General features: G+C 44.4%; 1 long non-coding RNA gene across 1 annotated transcript; it reads left to right on the top strand.

The window, feature by feature from the left end:
• Positions 1–686: 686 nt before the first annotated feature.
• On the top strand, positions 687–2,501 carry LOC112842526 (uncharacterized). The gene is made up of 3 exons (XR_003214338.1): positions 687–1,638; positions 1,711–1,773; positions 2,062–2,501. It is a non-coding gene; the product is annotated as an uncharacterized LOC112842526 (long non-coding RNA).
• Positions 2,502–15,998: the final 13,497 nt, after the last annotated feature.

Raw genomic sequence — 15,998 nt, 5'->3', positions numbered from 1 at the left:
TCAAAAGGCAAGAACTGTGGCGAAGTGTCTATGGGAGAATTATATCGTTTACTATGGCATTCCTGAGCGAATTCATACCGACCAAGGGCGGGATTTTGAGTCGAGACTAATAAAAGAATTGTGTGAGTTTGCAGGCATTCGGAAGAGCCGTACAACCCCTTACCATCCAAGGGGAAATCCAGTGGAGCGATTTAATAGAACGTTGCTGGCAATGTTGGGGACTTTGGAAACAAAGCAAAAAATGAGGTGGAAAGAGCATGTGAAACCGCTGGTTCACGCCTATAACTGCACCAGGAACGAGGTTACAGGGTTTACTCCTTACGAACTCATGTTCGGTAGAACACCTCGTTTGCCTGTGGACCTGGTGTTCAATTTGCCACTGCGGGAGTCTAAGCAAAAGAGTCACTCACAGTACATTAAATCACTCAAATCAAGATTGGAGGAAAGTTTCAGCATTGCCTCCAGGAACGCTACAAAGGCTGCCGATCGAAATAAAGCACGCTTTGACAACCGTGTGATACCATCAGCACTGGAACCAGGTGATCGTGTGCTTGTGAGGAATGTCCGCCTTCGAGGGAAGCATAAACTTTCAGATAAATGGGAGGAAGAAGTTTATGTGGTTGTCCATCGGGCTGGGGATCTCCCGGTCTATAAGGTAAAAAACTGAGAACAGCGATGGACCTATGCGGACCCTTCACCGCGACCTCCTCCTACCATGCGGCTTCCTCACGGACAGTGAGGTTAACTTGGAATCACCAGAGCAATCACTTCCTCACAGACCAAGAACTCGGCAGCAGAGCCCGGATTTAAATTCCTTCCCAGAACCTCTGGTTGAGGATGAGGATACAGGAAGCTTGGTTTCATTATATGTTAATCCTCCAACGTTGCACTTCACTGTGGAAAAACAGAATCATTTTCCAGATTCATCTGATGGTGGGAGCCTAGAACCACTGATTTTGGATCCCTCAGTTGAAGTGGAAGTGCAAGGAGAATCAGCCTCTGTGTCCAGTGTTCTTCCTCCTGCAGTAGAGTCTGGCGGTGAGCAATCTGGCTCTGATGTGGAAGACATCCTACTTGAACTTGTTGAGAGTCACTCTGAAAACAGAAATAGTTTACCTGAAAACTTACCTGGAAATGGAGACATACTTGTCAACATTCCTGTCGTTGCTGTTGAGGATTCTCCTGAAGAGTCCAGTGTTATTGAGCAGGACACTGACATAGGTGACGGGTTAAGACGTTCACAACGACAAAGAGCACCGCCTGACCGACTTCACTATTTCACTCGTGGCAATCCTTTGATTTCCGTTGTCCAAACGATGTTGCATAGTCTTTCCAATGCATTGGGCCATAATGCTAGCCGTCCTTCGTCTGTTCACGTTGTCTAGCGTTTAACATGCGACGGGACGTGCATGGGTTAAGGCGGGGAGGATGTAACCCATATAAAAATCTGAATCGAAATCTTAAATTCCAATCGGAGCGTGTCCGTGAAGGCATCGCGATGCGTCATGACGCACGCCACGCCGCGAGTCTGCACGTGCCTGTTGTGACCAATCACATTCGGGTGGCACTAATATATGCCTTCCGGGTTGTCGCCTCGAAAAGATGCGGGGGAGAGGCGGTAGCGGATGGAAGCAACAGGTACGTGGGCGAACGCTCTTCGCTGTTTATTATCTTCTTGTCTTTGAATTAATTGTGGATTGCGTTCAACAGTACTTTGATATCGCCGCGGGTAGATGCGTGGGGGCTCGTATGTGACATCGCACGTAGTGAATGGTGAGTTGAGTCTGAATGTCTGTTTGTGTTTGTAACCCGTATCAGTATGCCAGTGCTATTAGCTGATGGGATAGCTAAGGCTGAGGCCTACCACATTACTACTACTCTCACTCTATGTGGCTGTAGTTTTGTTATTAGAGATTGTCATTTATTTTAATTTATTATAATGGTTGGATATGTATTTGTTGTATAGTGGTATTTTCTCATGAACCTTATTGTGTACACTGGAACTAAAGTTAGCTTGGGAAATTTAGATGAATTTTGCTAATAGTGGTCCTGTGATTATAGTGCAGGCTAGTGGTGCCTTGGGGAGACCACAGCGACACCACTACTTTGGATGGCGAGCTAGGCCCAACGAGCCAGAACCCCAGCTACAACTTCCTGCGGTCTGGTAGGAGGCTGCTGTGGCCTACACTCTCCCCCCCTGGTTTTCAGTCCTCTGAATCTCACTTCTGGGATCTCAGTCTTGGGATCTCAGTTCTGATCATCACACTTCCAAGTTCAATCTGTTACAGACTGTCATGCGCATTGGATTTATATCAATCATGAAATAGCAATTTTATGGACATTGTCTGCCGGGGGTTGGAGGAGGTTGCTGCACCATTGTGCAGCTGATATTTTACAAGCTTGAATTATGTTTTATCTTGTCCTGTCTGCAGATTCTGTAAATATTGGTATTTGGTAATTGCACTTTATTTTCACTGTAAATAACAACCGTAATCACAATACCTGTTGTGGTTGTATGTTTATTATACTTCACTCACCTCCCAGAGCCGAATCTGATATCTTCTGAATTAGGTCAACTACTCATAACTAACTCAATTTAGCTTACCTTATGTACTTGCTACACATACAAAACTCTGAACCTCCAACATCGCCCTTTCAGTGACTCCCCTACCCCACTTGCACACGAGGTTCTTGCCCTTTTTCTCTTTATGTTGTTTCGTGTACACTGAGGGCCGTGAGAGCACTGCAATTTCAAATTCCTGTGTATGAGCTGTACATATGGTTTTTGATGATAAAGCTGACTTTGACTTTGATTACATGCTGCATCTTGTCCTGCACAGAAACTGAACATTTAACAATATTTCCTGAAAACCTCCTTTTGTTTAATACTTTTTTGATAACATTCACTTTTACAGTAACGGATTACACAGCACTGGACAATAAATTTCATTACATTAAATGTCTTTCTGAAAGTGCTGTACCTATGTTAAAGAAGCAATTCATCCACTGTTGTCATCTTAAGTGCAGAACAGCAACTTAAACTCTCACATAGGATGATTATCTTGTTAACAGAGTCATATGCATTAAAGATGCATACGACTCTGGGTACTGCAGCTTCTATTAAAAAGCTATTCATTACTAATCAAAGGAAATATGACCACAAGTTTGTTTTCAGCACTGTTGCCAAGCTGACAAAAAGTCACAAGTTTTCCTTTTACCTTAACTAGCAATGACTTTATGATTTTCTTCACAAATACATTTTTAACCCTTGGAGAAAACATTATTCACAACTGTCCCACAGAGCTATCATAAGCATAGCAACTTAAATAACCGCTGATATTTACTGACTCCTTCTCTCTTTATGTTAAGAAAGTTCAAAAAATTTCTTCCTCCAAAATGTCAATTTGCCTTTTAGACACCATTTCTAAAAGACTGCTCAAAGAAGTTCACCATTAATAAATGTTTCAAATTTTAATACAAATAATCTCTCTTTATTAATCGGTTTAATACCACATGCTTTTAAGGTAGAAATAATTACACCATTACTTAGAAAGCTCATACTTAGTCCAGCTATCTTAACAAATCATACACTGATTTCTAACCTTTCTCCTATTTCAAAAATGCTTGAAAGAGTAGCTGTCAAACAAGGAAATGATGATTTTCAAAAGAATGCTTTGTTTAAAGAGTTTCAGTATCATGGTCTGTGTGCAACAGGTAGGAATGGAAGACCCAATTGCAGGACTGAAGACTCAACTTTATTTATTGGACAGCAAAAAGACCTGCAAACCAACTAGACTGGGGACCATAACAAGGCTTAACAGGCAGACAGAACAGGCAGCTGGGTATGAGGTTACGACGTGACAAAAAGCAAGGAAAACACAGGGCTTTAATAAACACTGGAGCAATCAGGGACTGGGAGATAGGAGGGAAACACAGCTGGGACAAATCAGACCTAACGAGACAAGGGAAACAAAACCAGACACACTGCACACAAGTCAGGGACTATCAAAATAAAACAGCAAACACATGACAGGCACAGAGGCATTGATTTGATACTGAACAAAGGGAACACAGACACAAAACCTAAGGACTAGAAATCACAGAACAAAGAACTACTAGAGCTAGAAATACAGAACCATAAACCAAAAGACTAGTAACAATAAACCATGATGAAATCAATGCTCAATAATAATACAAAACTCAAAACAGTGGGTCACCGATCCAGGAAAGTGACATTCAGTCAGGGTTTATAATGTATTTTAGCACAGAAACAGCTCTCGTTAGGACCTTCTTAAGTCTCTGAGAGTGGTTGTTCGCGCTTGTTCTGCTCAGTGCAGCAGAAGTGGTATTGCTGCCCAGATTAGTGCATGCAAGGTAGTGATGTCAGTTCTCCTTCTTATGTATAGCATGAAATGCTGTTTACATGCTATCTGGAGCATACACACACACACAGGCAGATTATACTGCCTAGCTTGCATACACATAGATACGCATACACACCACTGACAAAATGACAAAGTCATAAGAAACTGAAATGATAGAACACCTGTCAGACATGACAAGGGTTGGTAGAATCGGGTTTAATTTTGACTCTGCCATATGTACATGCTGTTAGGTGATGGCAGAAATTCACACATAAAATATCACACATAAAAATTAAATATCAATTAAAATTAATCTGTGAAGTATGTCTGTTTCATAGACTGCCATAAGAAATCCTTAATATCAGTCATAACTAAGTTGACGGTTCCCAAAATTTTTTGTTACCAAGCTAAAGTTAACTAGTCTGGATATTAAAGCTTTACCAACAGACCCATAAAACTGCTCTTAAGCTTGAGAAGAGGAAGATTGTCAAAGATGGTCTGTCTGCTGGCCTGTGTAAAGTTAATCCATTTTTTATGAGATTACAATACTGGTAGCTCAATCAGCATGCAGTACAGCATGCAGGAATGCAGGCTGCTGATCATGCTGCTATTTCTGCTTTTGTGATGCATCTAAAGCTGGCTTTCTAAAGAACACTATATGCTGTATTTACGTCTGTGTCAGTATTGACTGATAACGTGTTCAAGCGTATTAAATCCAGTGACAGTTCCTGAGGTCAAGGGTTGGAGAATTCACTGCATCCTTGTCAGAGTGGATGATAACCATTTTAAAACTAAAATGTTCAAACAGTATGTTGGCATGCAAGTGTTGTGGATAGGTTTTTTTGAACAAAGCAATGCCATGAACAACATCAAGGAATGTTTGCAAGCTAAAGAGAAATCAAGTCGGACTTACTTTTTGGTGTAGGGGTAGTTTTATCTAAAGAACTTCTCTACCCTGCTGTACTGTTTAAGAAGTCAGTATATGTTGCTTTAATAGACTCCCATTAAAGGCAGAGCAGTTTCATTCAAAGTAAGTGCTAAAATACTGCGGGACAAGTGTGCCAAAAAGACTTCTGGAGATATAGTGAAAAGGAATCTGTCATTTTTTTTCTGAAAGACCTTCATTGGATGCACACGATTTGTTCTGGTTACAGATGCTAATTGCATTTTAATGTGTCATTAAAAATAAACCCATAGATCAAATGGTAGGATAGTAATTGGGGTTTAGAGACTTAGTGGCCCCTTAGGATACATAATCTGACTTTCAGAAGTAAGGATGGAGGGTTCTTAACAGTGCTGGATTTCAGGACAAACACTGATAAAAGACTAGCTTTTTTGTCTAACCACAGTATATCTAGTCAGGTGCTATTCAGCTCAGAGGCCCCAGCTTATGAAGGCAAGACATGATGCAAGCATGGAGGGGATGCAGGATCCTCTGTGACTAAATGCAGACAATAAGAATGCTTCCACTAGAGGAGGTGAGCCAAAATTGTAGGAGCTTTGGGTTAAAATATGAATGCAATCTGTTAAACCAACAGAGCATGTGCAGGTTAAGCTGGGCAGTATAAGCTCTGCGTGTGTGTGTGTACATGTTTGGACATCTTTCTGAGGACAGAAAATTGGCATGCTACTATGTTTGTGGGGACCATCTGTCACTTATGGGGACAAAGTGCCCGTGTTTGAAGGCAACGAGGCTTAAAATGTGGTTTTATTGTCAGGTTTACAATTAGGTTATGGTTAGGTTTAGGAAGTGAGGACTGAGCCTGTCTCTAGCCGGAGACAGGAAGGGCACTGTCCGTGCCCCCAACGGGTTGCCCTGTCCGACCCTGGAAAAAGTTCTGGGAAGAGTTCTTCCCTCGGCAGACCGTGGTCCACTGTGAGGCGCTCTTCTCTTCCTGATGAGCCCTGTTTTTTCGTCAGTTTTTGTATTGTGTTGTTTCTTGTTTGTGTAGACTTTAGGGTGAGGGCTAGGGTTAGGATTAGGCATTCATTTCTGATGGTTAGGGTAAGCAGCTAGGAAAAGCATTATGTCAATGACATGTCTTCACTAATATATGAAAATGAGTGTGTGTGTGTGTGTGTGTGTGTGCGCGCTGGTGATGCAGGACAGAACTAATTCTGTTCACTGCACTGTCAGACTTGCTTGCTTCAGTATCAAAGAGATCTACAGGTAACCACTGATTAGGTACAAAGTAGAGATGGCACAATACCTCTTTTTTATGTCTGATACCGATACCGATATCATAAATTTGGATATCTGCCGACACCGATATAAATCCGATATAGCGTATTTCATAATCAATAAAATGTTTTTTTAAATATCTTGCTGCATTTTGTATAAGTTCATACTCAAGTTTAAAAAACAAAACAAAACAAAAGCTATTCTGTTATACTTGCATGCAAAAAATACACTGCACCCAAAATATTTCATAGTTCAGCAATACTGATCAATCTAATAAACTTAAACCTACACCATCCTCCCTATTCTGGTATTTTAAAGAGTACTTAGTGGAAATATTAAACATCGTAACTAATAGGGTTGCCAACTCCCAGCAAAAAAAAGAAAAGAAAAGGGAACCACCCCCCACCCTCATAATGCTTAATTGACATAATCGACTTTAATTTAAAGCACGTGTAAAAAAAAAAAAAAAAAAATGCACAGAAGTCAATAATTTTTCTATCCATCCATCCATCCATCTTCATCCGCTTTATCCGAGGCCGGGTCGCGGGGGCAGTAGCCTAAGCAGGGAAGCCCAGACCTCCCTCTCCCCAGCCACCTCCTCCAGCTTATCCGGGGGAACACCAAGGCGCTCCCAGGCTGGCCGAGAGATGTAATCTCTCCAGCGTGTCCTGGGTCTGCCCCGGGGCCTCCTCCCGGTGGGACATACCCGGAACACCTCACCCAGGAGGCGCCCAGGAGGCATCCTTGTCAGATGCCCGAACCACCTCAACTGGCTCCTTTCGATGTGGAGGAGCAGCGGCTCTACTCTGAGCCCCTCCCGGATGGCTGAACTTCTCACCCTATCTCTAAGGGAGAGGCCAGCCACCCTTCGGAGGAAGCTCATTTCTGCCGCTTGTATCCGCGATCTCGTTCTTTCGGTCACTACCCACAGCTCGTGGCCATAGGTGAGGGTAGGGACGTAGATCGACCGGTAAATTGAGAGCTTCGCTTTTACACTTAGCTCCCTCTTCACCACGACGGACCGGTGCAGCGTCCGCATCACTGCAGCCACAGCACCAATCCGTCTGTCGATCTCCAGCTCCCTTCTCCCATCACTCGCGAACAAGACCCCGAGATACTTGAACTCCTCCACTTGAGGCAGGAACTCTTCCCCGACCCGGAGTGGGCACTCCACCCTTTTCCGGCTGAGAACCATGGCCTCAGATTTGGAGGTGCTGATCCTCATTCCCGCTGCTTCACACTCGGCTGCGAACCGTTCCAGTGCGAGCTGGAGGCCCTCACCCGATGAAGCCAACAGAACCACATCATCCGCAAAAAGCAGAGATGAGATTCTGAGGCCACCGAAGTGAAAGCCCTCCGCCACTTGGCTGCGCCTAGAATTCCTGTCCATAAAAATTATGAACAGAACCGGTGACAAAGGGCAGCCCTGGCAGAGCCCATCACCCACCGGAAACGAGTCCGACTTATTGCCGGCAATGTGAACCAAGCTCTTGCAACGGTTGTATAGGGATCGAATGGCCCGTAGCAATGGGCCAGACACCCCATACTCCCGCAACACCTCCCACAGGACACCCCGAAGGACACGGTCGAATGCCTTCTCCAAGTCCACAAAACACATGTAGACTGGTTGGGCAAACTCCCATGCACCCTCAAGTATCCTTGAGAGGATAAAGAGCTGGTCCAGTGTTCCGCGACCAGGACGAAAACCGCATTGTTCCTCCTGTATCCGAGGTTCGACTAGCGGACGAACTCTCCTTTCCAGCACCCTGGCATAGACTTTCCCAGGGAGGCTGAGGAGTGTGATCCCCCTGTAGTTGGAACACACCCTCAGGTCTCCCTTCTTAAAGATGGGGACCACCACCCCGGTCTGCCAGTCCAGGGGTACTGCCCCTGATCTCCACGCAACATTGCAGAGGCGTGTCAACCAAGACAGCCCCACAACGTCCAGAGCCTTCAGGAACTCGGGGCGGACCTCATCAACAACAGGGGCTCTGCCACCAAGCAGTTGTTAAACTGCCTCAGTGACCTCGCCCCCGGAAATTGGCGGGTCATTCCCCTCATCCCCAGACTCTGCTTCCTCCTCGGAAGACGTGTCAGTGGGATTAAGGAGGTCCTCGAAGTATTCCTTCCACCGCCTGACAATTTTCTCAGTCGACGTCAGCAGCGCTCCTCCAGCACTATACACAGTGCAGGTAGAGCACCGCTTTCCCCTCCTGAGACGCCTGACGGTTTGCCAGAATCTCTTCGAGGCAGTCCGAAAGTCTTTTTCCATGGCTTCTCCGAACTCCTCCCACACCCGAGTTTTTGCTTCAGCCACTGCCCGAGCCGCATTCCACTTGGCCTGTCGATACCTGTCGGCTGCCTCCGGAGTCCCACAGGCTAACCAAGCCCGATAGGACTCCTTCTTCAGCCTGGTGGCTCCCTTCACCTCTGGTGTCCACCATTTGGTTCGGGGATTACCACCACGGCAGGCACCAACCACCTTGCGACCGCAGCTCAATGCAGCAGCTTCGGCGATGGAGACGCTGAACATGGTCCATTCGGACTCAATGTCCCCAGTCTCCCTCGGAATGCTGTGGAAGCTCTGCCGGAGGTGTGCGTTGAAGATCTCGCGGACTGGGGCCTCTACTAGATGTTCCCAGCACACCCTCACTACACGTTTAGGTGCACCGGGTCTGTCCAGCGTCCTCCCCCGCCACCTGATCCAACTCACTACCAGGTGGTGATCAGTTGACAGCTCAGCCCCTCTCTTTACCCGAGTGTCCAGAACATATGGTCGCAGGTCTGGTGATACGATTACAAAATCGATCATCGACCTGCGGCCTAGAGCGTCCTGGTGCCACGTGCACTTATGGACACTCTTATGTTCGAACAAGGTGTTTGTTATGGCCAAACTGTGATTTGCACAGAAGTCCAATAACAAAACACCACTCGGGTTCAGATCAGGGAGGCCGTTCCTCCCGATCACGCCCCTCCAGGTCTCGCTGTCGTTACTCACGTGAGCATTGAAGTCTCCCAGCAGGACAACAGAGTCTCCAGGTGGGGCACCTTCCAGCACCCCCCCCCCCCGGGACTCTAAGAAGGCTGGGTACTCTGAACTGCCACTCGGCGCATAAGCACAGATGACAGTCAGGACCCGTTCCCCGGCCCTGAGGCGCAGGGAACAAACCCTCTCATCCACCGGGAAAAACCCCAACATACCGGCAGCAAGCCGAGGGGATATTAGAATACCCACCCCAGCCCGCCGCCTCTCACCAGGGGCAACTCCAGACTGAGACAGAGTCCAGCCCCTCTCCAGGAGACTTGTTCCAGAGCCCGAGCCATGCATAGAGGTGAGCCCGACTATATCTAGCCGGTACTTCTCAACCTCACGCACTAACTCAGGCTCCTTCCCCACCAGAGAGGTGACATTCCATGTCCCTATTGCCAGTCTTGGCAGCCGGGGATCAGTCCGCCAGGGCCTCCGCTCCTGGCCGCCGCCCGGCACACAATGCACCCGACCCCTATGGCGCCTCCTGCTGGTGGTGGCCTGCGGGAGGATGGGCCCATGTCTCCTCTTCGGGCTGTGCCCGGCCAGGCCCCATGGACTAAGGCCCGGCCACCAGACGCTCGCCTTCGGGCACCCTCCCCGGGCCTCGCTCCAGGGCGAGGCCCCGGTAACCCTATCCCGGGCAGGGTAAACTGTTCCCTCGATGTTCTCTTCATAAGGGTCTTCTGAATCGCTCTTTGTCTGGTCCCTCACCCAGGACCAATTTGCCATGGGAAACCCTACCAGGGGGCAAAAGCAATAATTACAATAATTAAATAGATTGAACATCTTTCTTCAACAGAATTGCAAAGGAAAAAGTACTGTAGCTTTCTAGGTTATAAATTTGACTTAATAGTTACTATATACAATAATGGATTTCAATACATTTTACATCAAATGAAAACTTTGGTTGTAAGATTCAGGTGCAAAGTGGGCGATAAACAAACAAGAGAGACGGAGTCGCAACAGAAAAGCCGAACAGCTGATCGTTGATCAGTTTCATGATTGAAGTAGCAACAAGAGAGGGAGGGAGAGAGAAAAGGCAGTCGCTCCATATATCGGTTGTTAAGCTTAACGTGGGAATGCTTTACAAACATTCAGAGTGTAAACTTACACACTTGCTTTACTTCTCTGGGATAGTTTTTTTCCGAGATGAAATGCCGCTTTGGAAGCACGTAGCGAGGCTCCAAATGCTCAACCAGACCGCCGACAGGTCTCGCACGCTACAGCCGCTCTATCACGAGACGCATACTGCTCCGACGAGCTAAGGTCATGACCTGGGTTACACTATGTTTTGTGAGGTACTTTTGTGACATTTAATGGATCGGATTACATTTTTTATTTCTCTCTGATATCCGATCCGGTAATTTAGGTCAGTATCGGACCGATACCGATATGTAATATCAGATCGGTCCATCTCTAGTACAAAGTAATAGTTATACTATCTGATTTTGAAAAGAACCATGAGAGCTAAAACATAGTCATGACCTCTGACCTTTTTAACATTTTCAAGCAAACATACATGTTGGGGGTGTCCAAATTCATGGGCTGCATCCTCCTGAGTCCGCATTTGTAGGCCGATTACGTCATAGCGACGCAATGAAGGCTGTCCAAATTCGTAGACTCCTCTGAATGCAGCCGACAAATGCGTCCTCCTTTTCCCCGAATTTGAAGGATGGGTCGGGTGTGTCCTTCGTGGCCCACCATATCCCAGAATTCATAGCACGGCTCAGCCAATTCCAGTTTTCAACAATGGCGGGCGCTACTAAGTTTTTAATATTACTCTTATTACTCTTTCTGGGTCACAAAATTAACTTTTAACATATTTTCAGGCGAGAATGTAGCTGTGTAAACTTCAAATATCTGCTCGGTTTATCAAGATATCACATATTTGCAAAAGTGCTCCGACGTTTTTGGAGACGTCTGTTACCAACAGCTCGATAGCTAGCCGGGAGCTCGAGGGTCACTAGAGCCGCCGAGAACGGCGAACTCCCGGCACATCATTTTCAGATCACCGCAGACTTTTGCTACTCAGGTTAAACGTAATATATAAGTCACTTAGATAACCTAAAAATGTTATTGTTTGGCTTTTTTCAGTGTTTTATTTGTTCGTGAGTAAATCGGTTTGGCTGAGATTAAAGTTATTAGATTAGATTAGATAAAATAAAACGTTATTAATCCCCCGGGTGGTTTTCACACAGCTGAATAAACGTCAAACAGAAAACTGATTAAACAGAAGTTTGAGTTGGTCGAGAATTTACACCAGTGTCCTGTTATATTTTAGATAGCAAGGAGCAGACAGCCGAGTTTATTAAACTCCACCGAGACAGGGGTGACGCTAATCTGAAGGCTAGACTATCCAATTTCACAGCCATTTACTTCCGGCCTACCCGACCTCCAACAAATTTCCCACGTGTGGGACTAATAAAGGTTATCTTATAAAGGTTATCTTATCTTCTGAGGACCCGGCCCACGTAGACCGCAAAGGCCAGGTCCTGAGGAGGATGCAGCCCATGAATTTGGACTCGACTGTTATGATACTGTCACAAACTCATATTCTATATATCATCAATTAATGACTAGGCTTGGTTTAATCTCAAGGCCTTCTCCCTTGTACTTATATTTGAGTCTGATACCTGAGTTCGAATAACTCTATTTGCCCTGTTAAATATGTTACATGTTAACACTGTAATAATGTTATTTTGCCAACAAGCGGCTGGACTAACCCAGAATTCATCACCCAGCTCATCTAATGGATGAAATTACTATTAGAAAGGAATTAACAAGTAGCTGGAAAAGACACTTCAGTTTTTCACAGCTGTTGATGGAGTGTGTTGTTCACTCTAATCAGAAGGTCAGTGATTTGATCCTTGGTTTCTCCTGTTCATATCCAAGAGAATTCTTACGCGAAATATCCCCAAATTGCTCCTGATGCATCAACCAAAGTTTGAGTGTGTATGACAGTTCAAAAAAGGACTTAAAGGCATACTAAAATAATGAATTGGTTAATGTGGTGTAGCAAACGTGTTTTGAGTGTTTAGTTCAGAGTACCAAAGAACTAATATCAGTCAGTTTGTTTTTTTAGATAAAGCAATCAAAAACATAATCAGAAATGAATGGAATGAATACAAACATGCTCTGTGTCCAGTATACATGTGAACAGACAATTCTTTTTTAAAGTTACGGAAATATAACTTTACACTTTGACAGTATCTAAGTCTGATGTCACAGTCACATTATTTGCCTGACAAAGAAAACAAAAGATATGTATGAGTCAGCTGCAGCTGAGTACTGACTAAACAGAGTATTCCTTAAAGAAACTCCCACAGAAAAGCATGTAAACTGAACAGAATGTATGCAGTACTTTCAGACACCATACACAAGTGTTCACAAACAGACATACATAATCAAACAATCCCGTATAGAGAAGAATATATTTTTTCTATTGCTGGAAAGGTGGAAGATAAGCTTCTGAAATCTTCCCGTCAGACGTGGCTGCCCTGATCTGTTGTTTTAACAGAATTAGGAGGATCTGAGGTGGATTATTGTTGGGGCTGAACCAACACTGTGTAGGACTGCTGGGCTGTACTTAGATGTTCCATGCATTTTATACTGTTGTCAGAGTGATGTGACAGGGTATGAAAGGCTTTTCTGTGCACACAGGCTGAGATGTGGGGAGGAGGAATGCAGCTTGCTATTGAACTCTGCTGGAGACACAATGATTAAGGAAAAGACATATTACTATTCGCCCTATGAATCCGGGATTAAATAAATTCCAAACTGATTACATTTTGGCAAGAGAAACTTTTTCACCGAAAACTCAATTCAATTCAATTCAATTCAATTTTATTTATATAGCGCCAAATCACAACAAAAGTCGCCTCAAGGCGCTTTATATTGTACAGTAGATAGCACAATAATAAATACAGAGAAAAGCCCAACAATCATATGACCCCCTATGAGCAAGCACTTTGGCGACAGTGGGAAGGAAAAACTCCCTTTTAACAGGAAGAAACCTCCGGCAGAACCAGGCTCAGGGAGGGGCGGCCATCTGCTGCGACCGGTTGGGGTGAAGAAGGAAAACAGGATAAAGACATGCTGTGGAAGAGAGACAGAGATTAATAACAGATATGATTCGATGCAGAGAGGTCTATTAACACATAGTGAGTGAGAAAGGTGAGTGGAAGGGAAAAACTCAATGCATCATGGGAATCCCCGGCAGCCTACGTCTATTGCAGCATAACTAAGGGAGGATTCAGGGTCACCTGGTCCAGCCCTAACTATATGCTTTAGCGAAAAGGAAAGTTTTAAGCCTAATCTTGAAAGTAGAGATAGTGTCTGTCTCCCGAATCCAAACTGGAAGCTGGTTCCACAGAAGAGGGGCCTGAAAACTGAAGGCTCTGCCTCCCATTCTACTTTTAAATACTCTAGGAACAACAAGTAGGCCTGCAGTGCAAGAGCGAAGTGCTCTAATGGGGTGATATGGTACTACAAGGTCATTAAGATAAGATGGGGCCTGATTATTTAAGACTTTGTATGTGAGGAGCAGGATTTTGAATTCAATTCTGGATTTAACAGGAAGCCAATGAAGGGAAGCCAAAACAGGAGAAATATGCTCTCTCTTTCTAGTCCCTGTCAGTACCCTTGCTGCAGCATTTTGGATCAGCTGAAGGCTTTTCAGTGAGTTTTTAGGACATCCTGATAATAAAGAATTACAGTAGTCCAGCCTGGAAGTAATAAATGCATGAACTAGTTTTTCAGCATCACTCTGAGACAGGATATTTCTAATTTTAGAGATGTTGCGCAAATGGAAGAAAGCAGTCTTACATATTTGTTTAATATGTGCATTGAAGGACATGTCCTGGTCAAAAATGACTCCAAGGTTCCTCACAGTGTTACTGGAGGCCGAGGTAATGCCATCCAGAGTAAGAATCTGCTTAGATACCATAGTTCTAAGATTTTCAGGGCCGAGTACAATAACCTCAGTTTTATCTGAATTAAGAAGCAGAAAGTTAGCGGCCATCCAGGTCTTTATGTCTTTAAGACATTCCTGCAGTTTCACTAATTGGTGTGTGTTACCTGGCTTCATGGATAGATAGAGCTGCGTGTCATCTGCATAGCAGTGAAAATTTATGCTATGTCTTCTAATGATGCTGCCTAAGGGAAGCATGTATAATGTAAATAGAGTTGGTCCTAGCACTGAACCCTGTGGAACACCATATTTAACCTTAGTGTGTGAAGAGGACTCTCCATTTACTTGAACAAATTGGAGTCTATTAGATAGATATGATACAAACCACTGCAGTGCAGTACCTGTAATACCTACAGCATGTTCTAATCGCTCTAATAGGATATTATGGTCAACAGTATCAAACGCAGCACTGAGGTCTAGCAGGACAAGCACAGAGATGAGTCCACTGTCAGAGGCCATAAGAAGATCATTTGTAACCTTCACTAAAGCTGTTTCTGTGCTGTGATGGGCTCTGAAACCTGACTGAAACTCTTCAAATAAGCCATTCCTCTGCAGATGATCTGTTAGCTGTTTGACAACTACTCTTTCAAGGATTTTTGATATGAAAGGAAGGTTGGAGATTGGCCTATAATTAGCTAAGACAGCTGGGTCTAGAGATGGCTTTTTAAGTAAAGGTTTAACTACAGCCAGCTTGAAGGCCTGTGGTACATAGCCGATTATTAGAGAGAGGTTGATCATATTTAAGATCGAAGAATTAATTAATGGCAGGACTTCTTTGAGCAGTTTTGTAGGAATGGGGTCTAAAAGACACGTTGATGGTTTGGAGGAAGTAATTATTGAAGTTAACTCAGAAAGATCAATTGGAGAAAAAGAGTCTAACTTAACACCGATGGTACTAAAAGTAGCTGTAGATAATATTACATCTGTGGGATGATTATTGGTAATTTTTTCTCTAATGATAAAAATTTTATTTGTGAAGAAGTTCATGAAGTCATTACTAGTTAACGTTAAAGGGATTGTTGGCTCAGTAGAGCTCTGACTTTTTGTCAGCCTGGCTACAGTGCTGAAGAGAAACCTGGGGTTGTTCTTATTTTCTTCAATCAGTGACGAATAGTAAGATGTTCTGGCTTTGCGGAGGGCTTTCTTATAAAGCAGCAAACTATTTCTCCAGGCTAAATGATGATCCTCTAAATTTGTGACACGCCATTTCCTCTCCAGCTTACGAGTTATCTGCTTTAGGCTACGTGTTTGAGAATTATACCACGGAGTCAGGTACTTCGGATTTGAGGCTTTAGTTTTCACAGGAGCTACAGTATCCAGAGTCGTACGTAGAGAGGAGGTAAAATTATTAACAAGATAATCGACCTCTGTTGGAGTAGCATTCAGATAGCTGCTCTGCTCTATGTTGGTACAGGGCATTGAAGATGATAACAGTGGGTGGATTATATTCTT

This window comes from Oreochromis niloticus, linkage group LG15 (genome assembly GCF_001858045.2).
Source record: "Oreochromis niloticus isolate F11D_XX linkage group LG15, O_niloticus_UMD_NMBU, whole genome shotgun sequence".
Classification (NCBI taxonomy): Eukaryota; Metazoa; Chordata; class Actinopteri; order Cichliformes; family Cichlidae; genus Oreochromis; species Oreochromis niloticus.
The sequence above is the reverse complement of the archived record's forward strand: the minus strand, read 5'-3'. Positions and strand labels throughout refer to the sequence as shown.